The sequence below is a fragment of the Zingiber officinale genome, chromosome 2A (genome assembly GCF_018446385.1).
Source record: "Zingiber officinale cultivar Zhangliang chromosome 2A, Zo_v1.1, whole genome shotgun sequence".
NCBI classification, from domain to species: Eukaryota; Viridiplantae; Streptophyta; class Magnoliopsida; order Zingiberales; family Zingiberaceae; genus Zingiber; species Zingiber officinale.
The window spans coordinates 84,970,768-84,987,381 of record NC_055988.1 but is presented as its reverse complement, the minus strand read 5'-3'; positions in this window follow the sequence as shown (position 1 = coordinate 84,987,381).

Genomic DNA, 16,614 nt, shown 5'->3' with positions numbered 1-16,614 from the left:
AGTTTCATTTATCATTGTTGTAGGGGAGGTGTTGTCCGATTTTCGTTAGATAACTTTACCCTCGGGTTGTGACATTAGTAAATTGAAATAAACCTAGAGTCCAAGCATTCAAAAATATGATTTGGTTAAACAAGTTGAAACGAACCAGTATTAGATCCCTCGCCACATCCTAAACTAGATAGACCATAGTTTCTCACTTAATTAACTAAGACCTAGTCTTGGAATCTCTTTTTGAAATTGTATTGTGTAAGGAAAAAAAATGGAACACAAAGACACACTCAGGCGAAATGTCAACAAACCACCTCTATATGAGATATACAAGAAAGACGAAGTCAATCTATGGAGGATGCAAATGAAAAGCTTCGTCCTGATGAACGACTTCGATAGTGGATGACACTAAAGCAATCTTATCAGAACTCGGAAGCAAACCAAAAGGTAATAAAGTTAATTTCATATTTATTACCTAACAAAGTTACATGCAGGATAGGAAAGGTCAAAAATGCCTACGAGTTTTGGACCCTCCTGACCAAGCTTCATGAGGAGCCGTTGAAACTAGAGGAACAAGACAAAAATGAATTCAAGCTCAAGGTTAATTCAACGGAGAATCCTACAGAGTTAGGAGTTACTATTTCAGTTAGTATATCATCTCACGAAAATGCCCCTATAAATGATACATTAGAGAATAATTTGGGCAATAAATTAGATAATATTTTGAATGATAAATTAGAGTCGAAGATTTTGAATAATTCTGATCATTCTAAACTTAATAAAAATTCAAACTCATTTAATTCAAAAAATTCAAATTTAATTAAAAATTCAGAACTATTAAATAATCTAGATTTTGATAAGTCAATCAAGACCTTGATTAGATCAACATCAACGTTGACTTGGTCAAATAGAATATTGACCAAATCAAGTCAAACAAATTAATTAATTTAAAAAATTTAAAATTAAATAAAAATTTAGAAATAATAAATAACTTAATCAACTCAAACATTAAGATAAATAAAATAAACTTAAAAAACAAAGAAAATATAAAGATAAAATCAAATACTTTGATAAAATCAAAACCAAATCTAACAAATTCGAAACTAAATATTAAAGATAATCCTTTAAAGAAAGATAATTCAAATAGTTTAACCAACTCGAAATTAAGAATTAATAAAAACTTAAATATCAAATATAATCTTTTAAACAATGATAATGTAAATAATTTAATAAATTTAAAATTAAAAGAAAATTTAAATATTAAGTACATTCCTTTAGGGAAGGATAATTTAACAAATTTAATTAATTTAAATTTTAAAATTTAAATTGAGCTTAAAATACAATTAATTAAATATTAGTTAAACTTTAACTAAAATCTAATTAAGTATAACTAAAAAAATGAAATTATATGATTCAGGGGAGACTTCAAACTAGTTGGGACGTCTAAAATAATAGTTTACTCGATTGGATAATTAGGGCTAGATAAGTTAGGGACTAATTTAATTAAGCAAATAGTACTAGAAAAGTTTGAGATGATAGTAGATTAGGGAAGTTTTGTCTATTCATATCTACGAAGATATGACTTCGATCTAGTGTATTTGGCTCAGTGAAACTAACTAAAGCTTCCCATTACCAATTTAAACTGATTAAACTCTAATGATGTTTGTGTGACTCATCACTGTTGGTGCAACCTTAGGTCAAGGTTGACCTGGTTGACCCGACTCGAGTTGACCTGACTCGAGTTGTATTTTGATGTTTGACAAGAACAGAAGAGTTGTATTTTGATGGGAGATTGTTGATGCAACCTTAGGTCAAGGTTGACCTGGTTGATCTGACTCGAGTTGACCTGACTCAAGTTGTATCTTGATGTTTGACAAGAACATAAACTTGGGAGGTTGTGGGTGCAACCCTTGGTCAAAGTTGACCTGGTTGACCCGAGGTGAGTTGACTTGGCACGGAAAAGTCCAAGCAGGGAGCTTGGCATGAGAAAAGTCCAAGCAGGGAGTTTGGCATGGTGAAAAGTCCAAGCAGGGAGCTTGGCATGGGAAAAGTCCAAGCAGGGAGCTTGGCATGGGAAAAGTCCAAGTATGGGAACTTGGCATGTGGAAGTCGGAGAGGGCTCGGTAGCTCGTTCTCCAGACTAGGTCGGAGAGGGCTCAGTAGCTCGTTCTCTGGACCGGACGAAGTCGGAGAGGGCTCGGTAGCTCGTTCTCCGGACTAGGTCAGAGAGGGCTCGGTAGCTCGTTCTCTGGACCTGACGAAGTCGGAGAGGGCTCGGTAGCTCGTTCTCCGGACTAGGTCAGAGAGGCTCGGTAGCTCGTTCTCTGGACCGGACGAAGTCGGAGAGGGCTCGGTAGCTCGTTCTCCGGACTAGGTCAGAGAGGGCTCGGTAGCTCGTTCTCTAGACCAGGAAGGCAGATAGAAAGTCCTGGTGAGTGAAGCCAGGCAGACAAAAAAGTCCTGGTGAGTGAAGCCAAGTAGATTGGAAATCCTGGTGAGTGAAGCCAGGTGAAAACCCTAGTGAGTGAAGCTAGGTGAAAGTGAAAGTCCTGGTGAGTGAAGCCAGGCAGTTGGTGAAAACCCTAGTGAGTGAAGCTAGGTGAAAGTGAAAGTCCTGGTGAGTGAAACCAGGCAGTTGGTGAAAGTCCTGGTGAGTGAAGCCAGGCAGTTGGAAAGTCCTGGTGAGTGAAGCCGGGCAAGGAAAAATTCAGATTGATCAAGGATGATCGGACATCTGGTGTTGAGAAGGTCAAGTAGGTCAAGGGAGTGACCGGATACTTGGCACGAAGAGAAAAGTCCAAGTGGGTCAAAGGGATTGACCGGACACTTGGTGGGGAGTCTTAGCAGGTCAAGGGAGTGACCGGATGCTAAGCATGATGTACCAACAGGTCAAGGTTGACCGGATGTTGGTGTGGGAGACTTGGGACTTGGTATTGGGAAAAACCAAGCTCTGGATCGATCTGGAGATCGATCCAGTGATAGGGCTGATCGGTCTGGTGACCGATCAGTAACCAAACAGAATGGTTCTGTGGATTATCTGATCGGTCTGAAAACCGATCAGGAATCAAACAGAAGATAAGAAGGAGAAAGGCTGATCGGTCCAGGGACCGATCAGACTCCTCCTGGACCGATCAGCACATAGCCTGATCGGTCCAGGCTTAGCCTGATCGGTCCCCAAGACCGATCAGGGTCTTCCTGGACCGATCAGGATATGTCCTGATCGGTCCAGGTATATCCGTTGAGATTCAACGGCTATCTCCATCTTCTTCGCTGTCTGCTTTGCAGGTGCAGTTGCAGGTTCAGGCCATATAAAGGAGATCGAGGGCTTCTACAGAAATACTTCTTCTTCTTCCTCTCCTCAGCTGCTACCTCTTGCTTCTGTAAGAGCTTGCTGTTGCTGAGCTTTGCGGAGCTCTTCTTAGCTGAAGCTTCGCATGAGCTTCCTCGGCAGGGGTCTCCAACAGTTGTTGCTGTATTTGGCCCGTGAAGTTGCTGCTTCATCAACAGCCGACGAGGAGGCAAGATTGTTTGTTTTTACATTCATATTGTTGCTTCTTCTTGTGTATTCTTGTACTCCTGTTCTTGCTGGTGCAAGAAAGATTGTGGCGAGGTTTCTCCACCCAGAAGGAGTATATATATTAGCCGATTCTCCGGGGACTCATCCACCGACGGATTGATAGGCTTCGTCCACCTTACGGACACGCCGAGGAGTAGGAGTATATCTTCGAATCTCGTTACATCGACGCGTGTTGAGGTTTGATTTCTCCGCTTTCGTTTCTATTATTTTTATTTCCGCTGCGCTAACCCTAATCGTAGGAAGAAATGAGCAATTTGGGGTCGGCTATTCACACCCCCCCCTCTCTAGCCGCGTCCATCGATCCTAACAAGTGGTATCAGAGCAAGGTTGCTCTTCGTCAGATTAACACCCGGGGGAGCACAAGCTAGAGAATGGATCAACCTGGAGAAGATGTCATGATTCTACCCTTCTACGATCGCGACGACTTCGCGTTTTGGAAGGTAAGAATGAAGTACTTTCTTATGACTAACCTTGAAAATTGGAGTTGTGTTCAATTAGGTTTCAAGCCTCCGATGGACAAGATAGGAGAAACCCTAGAGAAGAAGGAGTGGACCAAGGAACAAGTCCACCAATCCTTAGTCAACGATGAGGTATTGAAAATTTTTGAATTTTCTTTACCTAATGATGTTTTGTGTAGGATAGGTGGATATAACGATGCCAAGGAGTTGTGGAACAACTTGGCAAAGTTTCATGAGGAGAACTCCACTTCAAGTCATGAAGAGGAGTCAAGTCATGGAGGAATGGATTTAGAAGTTGAGGGCCACTCAACATCTAAAGAAGAAGAGGAGGAGAGTTCTTCTTCAAGTTCGGAGCAAGAAGAAGAAGCTTCTACCTCCGGAAGGGATGAAGGAGAGAGCGTTCATCCATCCTCAACTCTAGGTAACTCAAGCATTTCAATTTCAAATAAATTACACATAATGTGCTTTGAGTGTAGGGAGTATGGACATTACAAGAGTAAGTGTCCAAAGAGGGTTAGGAAGACTCCACCGGCGCCAAAGATCAAGGAAGCCGGAGTCCCGATACGCAAGAGCAAGGAGCACGTGGTGTGCTTCCAATGCAAGCGAAGGGGACATTATCGGAGCCAATGTTCGAGGGGGAGGCAACCTCACAAGGACAAGAAGACGAGCACATCGATAGGGGGAGCTAAGGCAAACCCTAAGGTAATCTCTAAGGCACATTATTGCAATAATAATAATACACATGCTAGTAGCCTTATTGCTATTGTTAATAATGGTAAGCATGATAACATTAGAAATCGATACACATGCTTAGGTGCCAAACATGTGAGCTTAGATAAGGATAACACTAGGAAAGCCAACCCTAGAATTAATCCATCTAAGGCTAAGGAAAACCTAGGTAGGAATCCCAAATCAACTAGACACATGCCTAGGAATGCCTCAAAGAAAAATGACAAATCAAGTCTTGAGGTATTAAAGAAGGAAAATCAAGTCTTGAGGTCAAGACTTGACATGTTAGAAAAGTCCCTTAAAAATTTGGAAAAGTCAAATATAGGGTCTAAGGGGCAAAAACCAAAGCCCAAGGACATGAAAGGTTTGGGTCACAAACCTAAGTCCCAAGTAGTCAAGCCCAATTATCATAATGTTCCATTCGATTATGGAACAAAACCTAGGGCTAGGAAGAACAACACCAAAGTCACAAGGGGAGTCACCCCTAGAGTTGATCTTGATGAGTCCCAAATGACCAAGGCTTCAAAGCCTAGGAGAGTCATTAGGAGGGTTGCTAGGGAAGTCATCCCTAGTGAATATTTAGTGAACCCAATGAGCTCCAATAGGTATTGGGTTCCTAAGAGCGTGATTTCATCACGCTAGATTAGTTAGGGTGTGCCAACCTTACTTGAATAGGTAGTTAACCTAATCATGGCAAAAGGTGACACTTTAGGATTTTTCAAGGTGTGATCAAGCCTTGAAAATGAAATTAAGAATTATTCCTAAGGTGATTAGAATGTGCCAATCAAATTTGAGGAGTTTTCTAGAGTCAATCTAATTGGCACATAGTGATCTAAAAATCTTTGGTATAAGATGCTAGGTCTATTACACTTAGGAATATAGAACCTATGGCAAAATGATCAAAATTATCAAAAATGGCAACTAAGTCTAGAATTAGGTATTTTCTATACCTTTATGTGCTATTTGCCATATATTGTTTGCCATATGCCATGTCATGACATCATATTTATTTTATGATCATTTAAAATGTCATGATAATGCTTAGGTTAGTTAAATGTCATGCTTTATTTAAGTTTCATACTTTATGCCATGACATCATGACATTGGCACATGTTTCCATTTATGATACAATTATATGCCATGTCATCATCTTGTGCATTAATGATCAATGAAATTGATTTAAGGACTAAAACACAATTTGATATGGAGATCAAATTGTTATGCATGAGAACTTAGATTAAGCTAACCTAAACCCATATCTCATATCAAAATTGACTTGGATGTGTTTGATACACCTTAGATGTGTGTGAGATATTAGGATGATGAGTTAGGATCAAGGTGCATAGTTCTTGTACCTAGATGGGCCTAATTCGAAATTGAGGATCATAGAGAAAGCTTGTGTACAAGTCATGTACATTTAGCCCTAAGATTGTGGTCCTAAATTAAATGGTTTAAAATCATTTCAAAGTTGATTTGAAAAACCTTGATGAAGCTTTTCTAGTGATAGCATTCATCATTGAACAAGGTGATACAAAGATGAGTTAACTTTGAGATATTTCAAAGACTTGTGAACTTTGTATCAAGATTGAAAAATGGAAGCTATTTTCATAGAAAACTATTTTTCCATGATAGTATATGTTATGAGGAATGTATCCTCAAAATTTTACAATTTTTGAAATTTTCTGTGATTTTCTAGAGGTTTCTGAATTTCGGGAGAAGAAAAATTCAAAAATCAGAAATCAGAGGTCGTGGACCGATCAGGAGGTTCCCTGATCGGTCCAGGTCTGTGTGGATCGGTCACTGGACCGATCCAGAGGGAGCTTGATCGGTCTGGTTGTAGGATCGAAAAGAATTTAGATATCTCCACAATGACATGATATTGTCCACTTTGGGCCTAGGCCCTCATGGCTTTGCTCTTGGGCTCTCCTCAAAAGGCCTCATGCCAATGGAGATATCTTTTCTCTTATAAACCCATGATCTTTTCCATGTGTTTCCAATATGGGACTATGTTTGCAACCTTGCAACCCCAACAATCCCCCCCTCAAACAAAGGACCATAGGCTTCCCACGTCCGATCCTCGACCCTCCAGGTCTTCATGCCCCTCGGTCCACCCGACCTACTAGGACTTCCTTGCCTAGTCACAACTAGGACTTCCTGCCTGGTGTCTGGTCCTCTTGATCCGAACATAGGAGCCCCCACTTTCTTTGTTCGAGGTTAATATTGTACCCACATGACTCAATCAGACCATAGCTCTTGTACACAGTCGGCAGTTAAACCTTCTGACAGTCCAGGCTCTGATACCAATTGTTGGATCGAAAAGAATTTAGATATCTCCATAATGGTATGATATTGTCCACTTTGGGCCTGGACCCTCATGGCTTTGCTCTTGGGCTCGCCCCAAAAGGCCTCAATAAGGTCTATTGAGATAATGTATTTGATCCTTCGGGATCTAATATTGACCAAGTCCAACTTGATTAATCAATTTGGGCTTGGGGACCCATGCTTGAATTATGTTTCTATTATTTCTATTAACTAGAGACAGATATGATTTATATTTTGTTTTGGTCTTAAATCCAAGTCCGGATTTGTTGTAAATGGCTCGTTGTTTTCCAAGAATTAGATCCAAATTCTTGGAACCCAAGGTGAACTGTTCCAACGTGTCTTTGAGTTCTTTAATTTGAGTTTTCAAATTAGAATTTTCTTCCTCAAGTTGTTGGACTTGAGTCGAATTTCCAATTTGAACTGGCTCAGTTAAAGCACTCAAGTCAGTCGCTTCCTTAAGGGCTGTTACCTCCTTTTGGAGCGACTTAACCCGGACGTTGGATTTAGCCAACTTCTTTAATAAGTAAGGAATTAAATTTTCTGAATCATCTAAGCTAATACTTGAAATTAGAGCACTTACAGTGGTTTTGGGTCCTTCAGAAACAGATACGGATCCGTGGCTTCGCTCGGACTCGGTGTCTAATTCGCTCTCGGTTTCTGAATCGGGCTCGAACTCGGACTCGGTTTCAGCAACATGTGCTAGTACTGGTAGAGCGAAAAGGCTCGCTTGCTCTTCTTCGTCCGATTCGGATTCATCTGATGACTCGGACCATGTTGCCTTCAGTGCTTTCTTCGTCTTGCTTGTTCCTGCAAATAACGCAACACCTTCCTCGGCCGGACTAGTATTAGTCTGCTCAAATAATTTATTTATTAAAACATGGTTACCTGTTTTTGTATCAGGAATACCTTCGTGTAACTCAATCAGATTCTCCCACAACTCCTTGGCACTTGAGAATGGGCCGGCGCGATTCAGTTCCTTATTCGTTAAGCCACACTAAAGTGTATACGTTGCTTTTGCGTTTGCTTCTACCTTTTTGATAAGGTTCGCGTCCCAGTTCTCGTACGGTAGTGGCTTACCGGCGCCGTTAGTTGGCAGTTGAAGCCCGGTTTTGACAATCATCCAAACTTCAAAGTGAGTCTGGAGATACGCCTCCATCCGACCCTTCCAATCTCCAAAATTATCTCCGGAGAAGAGCGGTGGGCGAGCAGTGTTGTAGCCTTCTTGATGGGTCATCTTAGAAACATAATCTCGCAAAATAAACACAATAAAACTTGTTCCAAGACTTAGTCTTGGATTAGTAGTGCGGGAGAGAAATAAAAATAGTAATTCAGGAATTTTGAGAAAAAATAATAAAATATTATTAAAATAATATTAAAAAAATATTACTACAAATTTTTTGAAAATGCAATATTTTGTTAATTCCAACCAATGGTGAAAAGATGAAAATTAATTTTTCAAAAATAGTTTTGGAGGGAAAAAACGAAAGGCGTAATTCAAAGCCACGAAAAATGCTTGAATGGTGGTTGCACTAATTCAAAGCGACCCCGCTCTGATACCAATTGTAGGATCGAAAAGAATTTAGATATCTCCACAATGACATGATATTGTCCACTTTGGGCCTAGACCCTCATGGCTTTGCTCTTGGGCTCTCCTCAAAAGGTCTCATGCCAATGGAGATATCTTTTCTCTTATAAACCCATGATCTTTTCCATGTGTTTCCAATATGGGACTATATTTGCAACCTTGCAACCCCAACACTGGTGACCGATCAGGGCGTGCCAAGTTGCTGAAATTTGACTGGTTGTCTGAAATTTCAGCTCGGGAATTGGTGTTTTAGAGTTCTAAAGGTTTGAAACTCTCCAAGACATTGTTGATGCAATGGTCAAGGGGGAGTTGACTTTTAGGGGGAGTTTTACCTATTGATCAAGGGGAGTTGACCTTTAGGGGGAGTTGTCATGAGTGATATGGGATTATCACTAAATTGACTATTGACATTAGTATCAAGGGGGAAATTAAGGGTTTCAATGAAAGGTATGAGACTTTCATTAGGAAGAAACTCTTGACCTTGATTCACTCTTTTTGATGTGTGTCAAAAAGGGGGAGAATGGAGAATGTCTAGAGAATGTTCAAGGAAGAACATTGGAGTTAGTGAGAGAGTTTGTTGATCACAACGAGTGAAGTTGTGAACAACGATAACTACTCTTCAGGGGGAGAGTTTGTTGATGTGTGCCAATAGGGGGAGAATGAAGGGTTTAAGTTAGGCCTTCATTATCTAAGAAGGAAGTTGCCTTCTTAGAAGGAGAATGTAAGGTTGTAACTTATGTTTCATTACCTAGTGGCATGAAGAAAGTTGAGGCTATTGGATTAGCCTAACTTAAAGGTATTGTCAAACATCAAAAAGGGGGAGATTGTTGGTGCAACCTTAAGTCAAAGTTGACCTGGTTGACCCGACTCGAGTTGACCTGACTCGAGTTGTATTTTGATGTTTGACAAGAACAGAAGAGTTGTATTTTGATGGGAGATTGTTGGTGCAACCTTAGGTCAAGGTTGACCTGGTTGATCTGACTCGAGTTGACCTGACTCAAGTTGTATCTTGATGTTTGACAAGAATAGAAACTTGGGAGGTTGTGGGTGCAACCCTTGGTCAAAGTTGACTTGGTTGACCCGAGGTGAGTTGACTTGGCATGGAAAAGTCCAAGCAGGGAGCTTGGCATGGGAAAAGTCCAAGCAGGGAGTTTGGCATGGTGAAAAGTCCAAGCAGGGAGCTTGGCATGGGAAAAGTCCAAGTATGGGAACTTGGCATGTGGAAGTCGGAGAGGGCTCGGTAGCTCGTTCTCCAGACTAGGTCGGAGAGGGCTCGGTAGCTCGTTCTCTGGACCGGACGAAGTCGGAGAGGGCTCGGTAGCTCGTTCTCCGGACTAGGTTAGAGAGGGCTCGGTAGCTCGTTCTCTGGACCTGACGAAGTCGGAGAGGGCTCGGTAGCTCGTTCTCCGGACTAGGTCAGAGAAGGCTCGGTAACTCGTTCTCTGGACCGGACGAAGTCGGAGAGGGCTCGGTAGCTCGTTCTCCGGACTAGGTCAGAGAGGGCTCGGTAGCTCATTCTCTAGACCAGGAAGGCAGATAGAAAGTCCTGGTGAGTGAAGCCAGGCAGACGGAAAAGTCCTGGTGAGTGAAGCCAGGCAGATTGGAAATCCTGGTGAGTGAAGCCAGGTGAAAACCCTAGTGAGTGAAGCTAGGTGAAAGTGAAAGTCCTGGTGAGTGAAGCCAGGCAGTTGGTGAAAACCCTAGTGAGTGAAGCTAGGTGAAAGTGAAAGTCCTGGTGAGTGAAACCAGGCAGTTGGTGAAAGTCCTGGTGAGTGAAGCCAGGCAAGGGAAAGTCCTGGTGAGTGAAGCCAAGCAGTTGGAAAGCCCTGGTGAGTGAAGCCGGGCAAGGAAAAATCCAGATTGATCAAGGATGATCGGACATCTGGTGTTGAGAAGGTCAAGTAGGTCAAGGGAGTGACCGGATACTTGGCACGAAGAGAAAAGTCTAAGTGGGTCAAAGGGATTGACCGGACACTTGGTGGGGAGTCTTAGCAGGTCAAGGGAGTGACCGGATGCTAAGCATGATGTACCAACAGGTCAAGGTTGACCGGATGTTGGTGTAGGAGACTTGGGACTTGGTATTGGGAAAAACCAAGCTCTGGATCGATCTGGGGACCGATATAGTGATAGGGCTGATCGGTCTGGTGACAGATCAGTAACCAAACAGAATGGTTCTGTGGATTATCTTATCGGTATGAAGACCGATCAGGAAGCAAACAGAAGAGAAGAAGGAGAAAGGCTGATCGGTCCAGGGACTGATCAGACTCCTCCTGGACCGATCAGCACATAGCCTGATCGGTCCAGGCTTAGCCTAATCGGTCCCCAAGACCGATCAGGGTCTTCCTGGACCGATCAGGATATGTCCTGATCAGTCCAGGTATATCCGTTGAGATTCAACGGCTATCTCCGTCTTCTTCGCTGTCTGCTTTGCAGGTGTAGTTGCAGGTTCAGGCCATATAAAGGAGATCGAGGGCTTCTACAGAAATACTTCTTCTTCTTCCTCTCCTCAGCTGCTACCTCTTGCTTCTGTAAGAGCTTGCTGTTGCTGAGCTTTGCGGAGCTCTTCTTAGCTGAAGCTTCGCGTGAGCTTCCTCGGCTGGGGTCTCCAACAGTTGCTGCTGTATTTGGCCCGTGAAGTTGCTGCTTCATCAACAGCCGACGAGGAGGCAAGATTGTTTGTTTTTACATTCATATTGTTGCTTCTTCTTGTGTATTCTTGTACTCCTGTTCTTGCTGGTGCAAGAAAGATTGTGGCGAGCTTTCTCCACCCAGAAGGAGTATATATATTAGCCGGTTCTCCGGGGACTCATCCACCGACGGATTGATAGGCTTCGTCCACCTTACGGATACGCCGAGGAGTAGGAGTATATCTCCGAACCTCGTTACATCGACGCGTGTTGAGGTTTGATTTCTCCGCTTTCGTTTCTATTATTTTTATTTCCGCTGCGCTAACCCTAATCGTAGGAAGAAACGAGCAATTTGGGGTCGGCTATTCACACCCCCCCTCTCTAGCCGCGTCCATCGATCCTAACAATCACAACTTAACAAATTTATTCATATAATGTCCGATTAATCATTAATCCAAAGCTAAGCTTGAATCTAACCCTAGTTAAACCAATCGCTAAAAAAAAATCTAATTTAACTCATTTCACAAAACGATAGGATACAATTGTCTAAAAACTTAGACTAGGTAAGATGATTAGATTAATAAAATTCAAATTTAACCTAAAACCAAAATATTGACTTAAAAAATTAAAGTTAAAATTAAACATAACTTAATCAAACATAAACTCTGAATTATTTTTTCGATAAAAATATATTAAATTCTTTTAAAAGTTATTTTTTTATAAAAAATCCTTTTAAAAACTATTTTAAAAATTCTTTAAAAAATCCTTTTAAAAAATATTTTAAAAATCCTTTTAAATATTATTTTTAAAATCCTTCTAAAAATTATTTTAAAACCCTTTTAAAAATTAGTTTAAAAATACTTTTAAAAATACTTTAAAAACTATTTTAAATATTTTAAAAATAATTTTATAAAATATTTTAAAAAACTATTTTACATGTCTTAAAAATAATCTAAAAACAATTTTAAAAATATTTTACAAACTATTTTAAAAATATTTTTAAAATCTTTAAAATCTTTTAAAAATTCAAAATTACTTTAATAGTCTTTTAAAATATTATTTAAAACTTAAACACTTAACTAAAAATTAAAGTTTACTTAAAATGAAATTAATTAACTTAAAACTAAATATTAATTAAACAAATAATTATTTAAAATTTAATTATATTAAATTTAAATTTTAATTAATTAATTAATAAGTAAATAATTAAAACTTAATTGAATTAAACTCAAAACATTATTTTAACTTAATTAAATTCAACTCATCTTAACTTTTAACATAAACTTAAATTTAATTAATAATCTAACCTTAATTGGTAATTTAGGATAATTTTAATTGAAAACTTAATTTAATTAACATCTTAATTTAATTTAACCTAAGTAAAACTTTAAACTTTAACTCACTTTAAATTAAATTTACTTTACTTTAAAAATTTAACCTTAATTTAATGAATTAAAATGTTTACCTTAATTAAAATTATTGTTAAACCTTGATAAAATTATAACTTATTTAAACTTACAACCTAACTAACTCTAAACTTAGTTAACCCTAATTTAACTTAACTCTAATTAATAATTTAACTTAAAGATGAAGTAAATTAAAACTAATACTTTCATTAATTAACTCAACCAATTAATCCAAAATTTAAGTTGATTAATCAAATTGAGTCAATTAAAAGTTAATCAATAAATTATTGATAATGATTAACTATTATTGAGTTAGTAACAAATTATTTCATTTAACCTAAAATTTAATATTAGTTTAATTAACTTAATCTAAGTTTAATTTTTTAAGAATAATTTATTAATGATTAATTTAAATAATTTTATTTTAATTAATCAAACTTAATGAACAATTATAATAGGTGTATAGAAATAATATATTTACTAAACATAACTGCTACCAACACTAAATTCCCTAAGCGCTTAAGTAAAATTCTTTGTTGCTAACAAGGATAAGCAGGATATGTTAAATTAAGAGGAGGAAGGATTAAAAATTCTCTCAAATAGTTTAAAAGTAAATAAGTATTCTTGAAAAATCTTTAGTCTTTGAAAATCCTTATCAATATATTTATAAAGTACTTTGAAAAACCTTTTAAACTTTGCTTGAAAAATATTTTAAATGGTTCCAAAATGATTTTGCTGGATTTCTTTAAAAAGGTTTGCAAAAGTTTTAGAAAATTATTGTAAAAATATATGTTTGAAAGATTACCTTGAAATTATTTTGAAAGACGTTTAAAAAAATGACTTCAAAAATGGGTTTCAAAAACTTACTCCTCTACTTTTCAATTATATATTTTGAAAACTAATTAAAAATTAATCTTTCAAAAATAATTTTGAAAATTACTTTGACAATATTTGAAAAAATTTTCCTTTTGAAAAATCATTGTTTTAAAATTACTTATTTAGAACAATGTTTACAAATTTTTAATTACATGATCACCTTAATGAAATACTAAATTGTTAAACTATGTTTGAAAAGTTTGTTTTCAAAACCTTTGTTTCATAATGTTTTTGAAAATTTAAATAAAAAGTCATATGAAAAATTTGTTTTTTTTCAAAATTTTATTTGTTTTCAAATTTGAACAATGTGTTACCAAAAGCGTTTTGAAAAATGTGTTGTTTTCAAAAACTTGTTTCAAAACATTATTTTGAAACCATACTTAAAATTTATTTCAAACTATAATTAAACAATTTATTTGAAAACTTGTTTAAAAAACTTGGTTTGCAAATCTATTTATCTTGCTAAAACTTTATTTTAGTTGTTCAAAAATTTCCAAAATTTTATCGAAAAATTGGTTGCAACTTTTGTTATATTTTTTTTTAATATTTTGAAAATCAAGTTGCCAACTTTTATTGAATTTTTTAATGGCTTTTTAAAATTATCTTTAAATTAGTTAATAGAACAACTACTTGAGTGATGTGCTTTATTTAAAACATCTAAAATTTTCTAGTATGCCCATGGTTGCATTTACTTGTGTTTAACGCATTACATTTTTTTTTTTTTGATATATGCGAAATGGGGAGGATAGTGGGTTAGGTTAGAAAAATTAATTCACTTTACTCAAATTTAAACTTAATTTGCACTACATGCTTAATGATTATTTGTATTTATTTTTTTTAACTTTAACTCAAGTTGTTATTACATCAAAAAGGGAGAGATTGTTAGTACAGATTGTACTAATAATCAAGTTTTGATGTATGACAAGTAGGGTAAAATTAGATATATTGTTTGTCAAACCTTTTATCAAGTGTGCAGGACTTGATGGGTCTAGAGGATCGAAACACCAGGTTGAAGTCCAGATACGTTGATAGCTAACACAAAGTCCAGATTGGTTGAGATCTGGCAGAAGGAAGTCTAGATTGGTTGAGATTTAGCAGAAGAAAATCTAGATTGATTGAGATTTGGAAGGAAGTCCTAGTTGGTCAAGGGACCTGACATCAAGGAAGTCTACAATTGATTAGTGGAGATAAGTAACTGGAGGAGAGATCCAATGATGACACATTCCCAGTTGAGGGAACAATAGGCGTCAGCCCGACCAAGAGTTTCAGCGAAACTTAAGGTTTGGATCGGACAGTTCGAAGGCTATCAAAACTCATACTTTATATATTGTATTGCTTGGACTAAGGTGTTTTGTAGGGGGAATCAAAGCTGCAAAGTAGTTGAAAAACCGAGGTCCAGGCGGCTGAAGTAGGTTCGAGCGCTCGGGTTAGTACTGTTGAGGGAGACCAGGCATGTACCTGGACGGTCCAGTCGCCCGGAGCATGTCTAGGCATCCAGACCAGTAAAGTTTATCGAGAAGCTAAGTTGGAGTACGAGGAGTGGCCAACCCACATCAGTGGTCCAAGCCCTTGAAAGGGGTCTGGGTGCCCAAACGAGGACAAACTTTGAGGATGAAGTTTTGACAAGAGCTCGTCACGTCAACATAGTTCAGGTGCCCAGGAGGGAATCCAGGCACCCTAACGGGGCAATCAAAGGAGCCTTCGACCAACAGTTCAAAAACAACAATTGCTACAACTTTCATACTCACGCGCTGCTCTAGAAAGGTCTCTAAGATATCGAAAAACTGCTCCAACAAGCTATGCTCAAATCTATAATTTTGTATTGTCGATATAATCTAAATTCTTGTATTTTACTTACTCTTTTAATGATTTCATAATTATAGTGATTGCCCAATGAAAGCACTCAGCGAGTGCAAGCCTTAGAGTAGGAGTCGTCGAATACTTCGAACTAAGTAAAACACTTGTGTTACCATTTGTCTTTCACTTTGATTATTTCCATTGCGTATTCTCCACTTTCGAAAAAGCAACGAATACTATTCACCCACTCTAGCTTCTTTACAATCTAACACAAAGTCTTCTTGTTCTTTCTTTGTCCAAAGGTACTTTTCTTTTCATTCGCCTTTTTGATTTTTTGGAGCTTCAAAACTATATTTGATTATTAATAAAACTTCAAAGTCGGTTAAAAAAATAATACCTCCATTCAATTTTTCCATAGGAGAACTCCCCCTCAAATTTCGGTTGGTAGGTACTCGGTCCGACCATTGTCTTGTTTGCTTCGGTCGATGGTTAGTCCTTCTGAAGCGGTTGGACTCTGATACCACTTGTTGATCTCGGTGCGGCCGGCAAGAGGTGGGTAAATTGCTTGAAACCAGAGTTTAAAAAAAATATCTCTTGCTTTACTTAGCAAGGATGCATAATTTGATTAAGAAACTCAATACAATTAATATTAATAAAAATAATAACAACTTAAAAAAGAATAAGTAAGAAGGCCAGGATTTACTTGGTTACAATCTACGTGGTTGCTAATCCAAGGCAAATGCTCACTCAAATTCTCCTTCGTTGAAGGTGAAGAAGTCTCTTACACTTGTTGGAAGCTCAGAATAAACTAGGAAATGAATATAGGAGTTGTTGTATAATTCATATCTCCAGGGGTCTTTTTATACCCCTTGGAAAATCCTATATGCTGCTCAAAGGCGCCTTCAAATAGGTCTAAGGGGCCTCAAACATGATAAGTTCTATCTGTCGAAGGTAAAAGTTTATCTTTGGCTAACGGCTATTGAAGGTGCCTCCAACAACCTGGAAGATACTTTTTACATTATTCAAGGTGCCTTCCCTGAGGCAGATCAGCTCCTTAACTGATCTTCTTCGTGGGGGTGATGTTCCGATTAACCGGAGTTGAGTTCACTCGAACCTAACTTTGATTCTCTGACCTTCTCCTTGAGTAGACTTTCTTCCCGTCTTCTCGTCTCTCAAACGTCATGCACATTCTTCTCATCCATCGGTGTACTCTTCTGTAGCACTTCATTACTCAGATGCACCGAGCTTG